We start from the raw sequence: 8,274 nt of genomic DNA, 5'->3' as shown, positions 1-8,274 counted from the left end.
GATGAAGTAGAAGTTTCTTTAGAAAGCGATGGGGAAAACAGAATGCCAGGACAAGGATTATGGACATGATTTTATGCTTTAGGGAATAACTGCTATTTTTTAAACAAGAAAGTATTATATTTTAGAAACAGTAATTCTTAGAAAGAGGATTTCTGGAAGCTCAAGGAACATAGATTCAACAAAAAAGAATTCCTGTGTCAGTCCTTCAAAAATCTATACAGATCATCAGACAGTATATTTTAACAAAATAGAAATAATGTGAATTTAGAAACGAGAAGAAGAAAGAGGAAAAACCTCCACCTGGTATTACGGAGATTTTCATATCTCTAGATCTCATTCAAACACTGGTGACTTAATGGATTCTACTGGTAAATGGGTCACAGTAGGACAGCAAAACATAGTCTGTGTTGCCTCCATGAAGAGTTATTAGCTGTGGGCTCTGAGTTGACACTAATACCCAGGGACTCGAAATGCCCACAGTGGTCCAAGAGTCAGAGTAGAGAACTGTGGAAATCAGACACATCTGGAGTCTTACCAATAGTCCACCTTGCAATGAGTCCAGTGGACCAAATTAGACAATTCTATTACTTTGGAAAAGCACACTTCACAATTATCAAAATCTTCATAGGTTTATGTGTGTGTGTCTATGAGGGCTATTAAAGTAGAAAAGATCAAGGACAATGCTTCTCCCAGAATAAAGAAAACAAAAGTGATGAGTATTTCTGGAGCAATTCCAGAAATTAATGCTGAGAGTAAAGACCTGAAAACGCAGGGTGTTAATTCCTATCGTATCCTGAATAACCCAACTCTTTGGCTGACACGGTACCTAATGGACCCTGGAGGGTGACAATAGGTTATCATAAACTTAATCAGAAAGTGACATCAGTCACAGCTCCCATTGCAAGTATGGTTATCTTTACTGGTACAAATCACTGGATCCCCTGACACCTGGGACACATTTATGAACCTATTGAGCTAGTGAATGTTTTCTTCTCAATCCCAATTAAGAAAGACAATCAGAAGAGGATGACCTTTCTCTGACAGGTACAACAGCAGTACACCCTCTCTGTCTTACCTCAGAGCTGTTTATATTCTCTTCATCTCTGTCACAATGTAGTCTGCAGAGACCTCCTTGTATCCCAGAAAACATCAGGCTAGGATTTAACATGATTGCATTATGCTAATTAGGCCTGGTAAAGTAGTATTCTGTTGGTAAGACTTAGGAAGACACATGTATGTTGGCAGGTAATGACAAATCCCATGAAAAGCCAGGGGCCTATCATATCAATAACATTGCCAGGATTCAGTGTTCTAAAACATATCAAGATACCACCTGTAAAGTGAGAGACATGTAGCAATAGCTTTTTTAGTGTGGCTAAACAAGTTGTGCATAAAATATTCACTTGGAAATCCCCATCTCATTAAACTTTTGAATGTCTTCTTTTATGGCAGAGCTCAGCAAACTTTTTAAAAGGACAGATAGTAAATATTTTATACTTGCATACCGTATTCTGTCTTCTCCAACTATTCAACTCTGCCATTGTATCATGAAGCAGCCAGAGACAATCAGTGAATGGGCTTTGTGATGTTCCAATAAAATTTTATTGGTAGGCAACATCCCATATAGCCAAGGTGACATAGTTTATCTCGGTTTTATGATATACCAGAAAGCCCCAGCATCCCAAACTTCTTGACTCTGTAATCTGGGTTTAAATTAACAGCCCCTCCCACTAGGAGAAATTGAAGCCAACTGGATGGCAGGCTAGGTCATCTTAGAGAGCAACTGCTCTGATCTCACCTAAATGTTTTAGTAATGGGGTACAATATCAAAAAATTTAGAGGAAGAGGAGCAAGATGGTGGAGGAGTAGGAGACCTAAATTTCGTCTGGTCCCAGGAATTCAGCTATATAGCTATCAAAACATTCTGAACACCTATAAAATCTACAAGAGATTGAAGAAAAGAATAGCAGCAACTCTCTGAACAGAAAAGCAACCACTTTCTGGAAGGTAGGATGTGCGGAGAAGTGAATCCGAGGCAATATTCGGGAGGATAGACGGCGGGGGAGGGGGCCTCTGTCAGCCGCTACTGGCAAGTAATAGAGCCACGGAGCACAAAATCCGAACTTTTAGAAGTCGGCTCCAATGAGGGACGTCGCCCCAGTGGCTAAGCAGGGGGTGGAACCCTAATGGGACAGTGTGGTCTCAGGACCCTCGGGGTCACAGGAAGACCGGGGATGCCTGAGTGTGGCAGAGGTCCCAGGTATTGGAGCAGGGAAGCCAGCTGAAGAGACGGAGCCAAGGAGCAGGCTCTCAGCTCAGGGTTGCCATAAACCGTGATCCACGGCACAGTCGGGCCACTGCTCCTCCAGCAGGGACCCAACAAGCGGCAGATCTGGGGAGACTCCCCTTCCTCCCCCGGGAGGAGTGGCACAGGAGTGCACTGCAGGGATCTGCCGGGTTTGGAGACTCCACACAGGGTCGGGTGCCAGAGATAGAAATGCTTGGTCACAGGCCGGGTGAGCACGGAGTGCGGCCGGAGACCAGGGAGATGGGAGTGACTGACTGCTTTTCTCTGGGGGTGCACTGAGGAGCGGGGCCCCGAGTTCTCGGCTCCTCCGGGGCGGAGATTGGGAGGCCGCCATTTTCACTCTCGTCCTCCAAAGCTGCTTTCAGGGAATAAAAACTCCCAAGAGCAAACCTGAGCAGATGACTTAGCCCGGACCGGCAAGGGCAGGGCAATTCCACCTCCGGCAAAGACATATGGGAACCATGGCAACAGGCCCCTCACCCAGAAGATCAGCAAGAACAGCCAGCCAAGACCAAGTTTACCGATCAATGAGAACGGCAGAACTCCAGTGCTAGGGGAATACTGCACATAGAATTCATGGCTTTTTATCCCCTAATTCTTTAGTATTTCAAAGTTAATTTTTTTTAATTTTCTTTTTTTTCATTCTCTATTTTTTTGAATTCTCTTTTTCCCTTCTCAACCAATATCTTATCAATCCCTTTTTCAAAAGTCTTTTTTATTTTTCATTTTTAGAGTCATATTCTATCCCTTCATTGTAGTTAACCTTATTTTTGGTATATATATAAGTTGTTCTCTCTTCAAAATTTTAGGATACAGTTTCTTCTAACAGATCAAAATATACCCTAAATCTCTAGTGAATGGCCTTGTTCTAGTCTCCTGCCTGATCACATTCTCTCCCTCTTTTTTTTTAAATTTCTCTTCTTTCTTTTTTCAATCAACTTACCTTATTAATTCCTTTTATAATATCATTTATAATTTTCATCTTTACATTCATATTCCATCCTTCATCATATTTACCCTTATATTTTTAGATATATAAGTTTTTCTTACTTTAAAATTTGGGGAGGCAATTTCTTCTAACAGAAAAAAAAAAAACCCAAAATCTAGTGTGTGACACTGATCTATTCACCAGCCTGATCATATTTGATCATATTCTTTTTTTTTTCTTTTTCTATTTTTCTCTTTCTTTCCCTTTCTTCCCCCCCCAGTTTCAGGTCTCTTCTGATTTGTTTAGTGTATATTTTTCTGAGGTCATTGTTACCCTGTTAACATTTTGTTCTCTCATTCATCTATTCTCCTCTGGACAAAATGACAAGATGGAAAAAATCACATCAAAAAAAAAGAACAAGAGGCAGCACCAACTGCCAGGAACCTAAACAATATGGACATAAGTAAGATGTCAGAACTAGAGTTCAGAATGACAATTTTAAAGATACTAGCTGGGCTTGAAAAAAGCATGGAAGATATTAGAGAAACCCTTTATGAAGAAATAAAAGAACTAAAATCTAACCAAGTTGAAATCAAAAAGGCTATTAATGAGGTGCAATCAAAAATGGAGGCTCTAACTGCTAGGATAAATGAGGGAGAAGAGAGAATTAGGGATATAGAAGACCAAATGATGGAAAATAAAGAAGCTGAGAAAAAAAGAGATAAACAACTACTGGATCACAGGGCAGAATTCGAGAGATAAGTGATAACATAAGATGAAACAACATTAGAATAACTGGGATCCCAGAAGAAGAAGAAAGAGAGAGATGGGGAGAAGGTATATTGGAGCAAATTATAGCAGAGAACTTCCCTAATTTGGGGAAGGAAACAGGCATCAAAATCCAGGAGGCACAGAGAACCCCTCTCAAAATCAATAAAAATAGGTCAACACCCCAACACCTAAAAGTAAAACTTACAAGTCTCAGAGTAAAAGAGAAAATCCTGAAAGCAGCTCGGGACAAGAGATCTGTAGCCTACAATGATAGAAACATTAGATTGGCAACAGACCTATCCACAAAGACCTGGCAGGCCAGAAAGGACTGGCAGGATATCTTCAGAGTGCTGAACGAGAAAAATATGCAGCCAAGAACACTATATCCAGCTAGGCTGTCGTTGAAAATAGAAGGAGAGATAAAAAGCTTCCAGGACAAACAAAAACTAAAGGAATTTGCAAACACCAAACTAGCCCTACAAGAAATATTGAAAGGGGTCCTCTAAGCAAAGAGAGAGCCTAAAAGTAACATAGACCAGAAAGGAACATAGACAATATACAGTAACAGTCACCTTATAGGCAATACAATGGCACTAAATTCATATCTTTCAATAGTTACCCTGAATGTAAATGGGCTAAATGCCCCAATCAAAAGATACAGGCTATCAGATTGGAAAAAAAAAACAAGACAGATCGATATGCTGTCTGCAAGAGACTCATTTTAGACCCAAAGACACCTCCAGATTGAAAGTGAGGGGGTAGAAAACCATTTACCATGCTAATGGACTCCAAAAGAAAGCTGGGGTGGCAATCCTTATATCAGACAAATTAGATTTTCAACCAAAGATTATAGTAAGAGATGAGGAAGGACACTATATCCTACTTAAAGGGTCTATCCAACAAGAAGATCTAACAATTGTAAATATCTATGCCCCTAACATGGGAGCAGCCAATTATATAAGCCAATTAATAACAAAAGCAAAGAAACACATCGACAACAATACAATAATAGTGGGGGACTTTAACATCCCCTCACTGAAATGGACAGATCATCTAAGAAAAAGATCAACAAGGAAATAAAGACTTTATATGACACATTGGACCAAATGGACTTCACAGACATATTCAGAACATTCCATCCCAAAGCAACAGAACATACATTCTTCTCTAGTGCCCATGGAACATTCTCCAGAATAGATGACATCCTAGGTCACAAATCAGGTCTCAATTGGTACCAAAAGATTGGGATCATTCCCTGCATATTTTCAGACCACAATGCTTTGAAACTAGAACTCAATCACAAGAGGAAAGTTGGAAAGAATTCAAATACATGGAGGCTAAAGAGCATCCTACTAAAGAATGAATGGGTCAACCAGGAAATTAAAGAAGAATTTAAAAAATTCATGGAAACAAATGAAAATGGGAACACAAAATCTTTGGGATGCAGCAAAGGCAGTCCTAAGAGGAAAGTATATAGCAATACAAGCCTTCCTCAAGAAACAAGAAAGGTCTCAAATATACAACCTAACCCTACACCTAAAGGAGCCAGAGAAAGAACAGCAAATAAAGCCTAAACCCAGCAGGAGAAGAGAAATAATAAAGATCAGAGCAGAAATCAATGAAATAGAAACCAAAAGAACAGTAGAACAGATCAACGAAACTAGGAGCTGGTTCATTGGAATAAGATTGATAAACCCATGGCCAGACTTATCAAAAAGAAGAGAGAAATGACCCAAATAAATAAAATCATGAATGAAAGAGGAGAATTCACAACCAACACCAAAGAAATACAAAATTATAAGAACATATTATGAGCAACTCTATGCCAGCAAATTAGACAATCTGGAAGAAATGGATGCATTCCTAGAGATGTATCAACTACCAAAACTGAACCAGGAAGAAACAGAAAACCTGAACAAACCTATAACGACTAAGGAAATTGAAGCAGTAATCAAAACTCTCCCAACAAGAGCCCAGGGCCAGATGGCTTCCCAGGGGAATTCTACCAAACATTTCAAGAAGAATTAATACCTACTCTTCCAAAACTGTTCCAAAAAATAGAAATGGAAGGAAAACTTCCAAACTGTTTTATGAGGCCACCATTACCTTGATCCCAAAATCAGACAAAGACCCCATCAAAAAGGAGAATTACAGACCAATATCCTTGATGAACATGGATGCAAAAATTCTCACCAAAATACTAGCCAATAGAATCCAACAGTACATTAAAAGGATTATTCACCACGACCAAGTGGGATTTATTCCTGGGCTACAAGGTTGGTTCAACACCTGCAAATCAATCAATATGATACATTAATGAAAGAAAGAACAAGAACCATATGATCCTCTCAATAGATGCAGAAAAAGCATTTGACAAAGTACAGCATCCTTTCTTGATCAAAACTCTTCAGAATGTAGGGATAGAGGATGCATACCTCAATATCATAAAAGCCATCTACGAAAAACCCACAGCGAATATCATTCTCAAAGGGGAAAAACTGAGAGCTTTCCCCCTAAGGTCAGGAACGCAGCAGGGATGTCCACTATCACCTAGCTATTCAACATAGTACTAGAAGTCCTAGCCACAGCAATCAGACAACAAAAAGAAATAAAAGGCATCTGAATCAGCAAAGAAGAAGTCAAACTCTCACTGTTTGCAGATGATATGATATTTTATGTGGAAAACCCAAAAGACTCCTCATCCCAAAACTGCTAGAACTCATACAGGAATTCAGAAAGTGGCAGGATATAAAATCAATGCACAGAAATCAGTGGCATTCCTATACACCAACAGAAGACAGAAGAAAGAGAAATTAAGGAGTCGATCCCATTTACAATTGCACCCAAAACCATAAGATACCTAGGAATAAATCTAACCAAAGAGGCAAAGAATCTGTACTCAGAAAACTATAAAATACTCATGAAAGAAATTGAGGAAGACACAAAGAAATGGAAAAATGTTCCATGCTCATGGATTGGAAGAACAAATATTGTGAAGATGTCAATGCTACCTAGAGCAATCTACACATTCAATGCAATCCCTATCAAAATACCATCCACTTTTTTCAAAGAAATGGAATAAATAATCCTAAAATTTGTATGGAACCAGAAAAGACCCCGAATAGCCAGAGGAATGTTGAAAAAGAAGAGCAAAGCTGGCAGCATCAGAATTCCAGACTTCAAGCTCTATTACAAAGCTGTCATCATCAAGACAGTATGGTACTGGCACAAAAACAGACACATAAATCAATGGAACAGAAGAGAGAGCCCAGAAATGGACCCTCGACTCTATGGTCAACTAATCTTCGATAAAGCAGGAAAGAATGTCCAATGGAAAAAAGATAGTCTCTTCAACAAATGGTATTGGGAAAATTGGACAGCCACATGCAAAAGAATGAAACGACTATTTCCTTACACCACACACAAAAATAGACTCCAAATGGATGAAAGACCTAAATATGAGACAGGCGTCCATCAAAATCCTAGAGGAGAACACAGGCAGCAACCTCTTCGATCTCAGCTGCAGCAACTTCTTCCTAGAAACATCGCCAAAGGCAAGGGAAGCAAGGGCAAAAATGAACTATTGGGACTTCATCAAGATAAAAAGCTTTTGCACAGCCAAAAAACAGTAAACAAAACCAAAAGACAACCGACAGAATGGGAGAAGATATTTGTAAATGACATATCAGATAAAGGGCTAGTATCCAAAATCTATAAAGAACTTATCAAACTCCACACCCAAAGAACAAATAATCCAATCAAGAAATGGGCAGAAGACATGAACATTTTTCCAAAGAAGACATCCAAATGGCCAACAGACACAGGAAAAAGTGCTCAACATTGCTCGGCATCAGGGGAATCCAAATCAAAACCTCAGTGAGATACCACCTCACACCAGTCAGAATGGCTAAAATTAACAAGTCAGGAAATGACAGATGTTGGCAGGGATGCGGAGAAAGGGGAACCCTCTTACACCATTGGTGGGAATGCAAACTGGTGTAGCCACTCTGGAAAACAGTATGGAGGTTCCTCAAAAAGTTGAAAATAGAGCTACCATACGACCCAGCAACTGCACTACTATTTACCCCAAAGATACAAATGTAGTGGTCTGAAGGGGTACATGCACCCCGATGTTTACAGCAGCAATGTCCACAATAGCCAAAATGTGGAAAGAGCCAAGATGTCCATCGACAGATGAATGGATAAAGAAGAGTGGTGTGTATATATATATATATATATATATATATATATATATATATATATATAT

Source organism: Neomonachus schauinslandi, chromosome 12 (genome assembly GCF_002201575.2).
Source record: "Neomonachus schauinslandi chromosome 12, ASM220157v2, whole genome shotgun sequence".
NCBI lineage: Eukaryota > Metazoa > Chordata > Mammalia > Carnivora > Phocidae > Neomonachus > Neomonachus schauinslandi.
Note: the sequence above shows the minus strand (reverse complement) of the source record.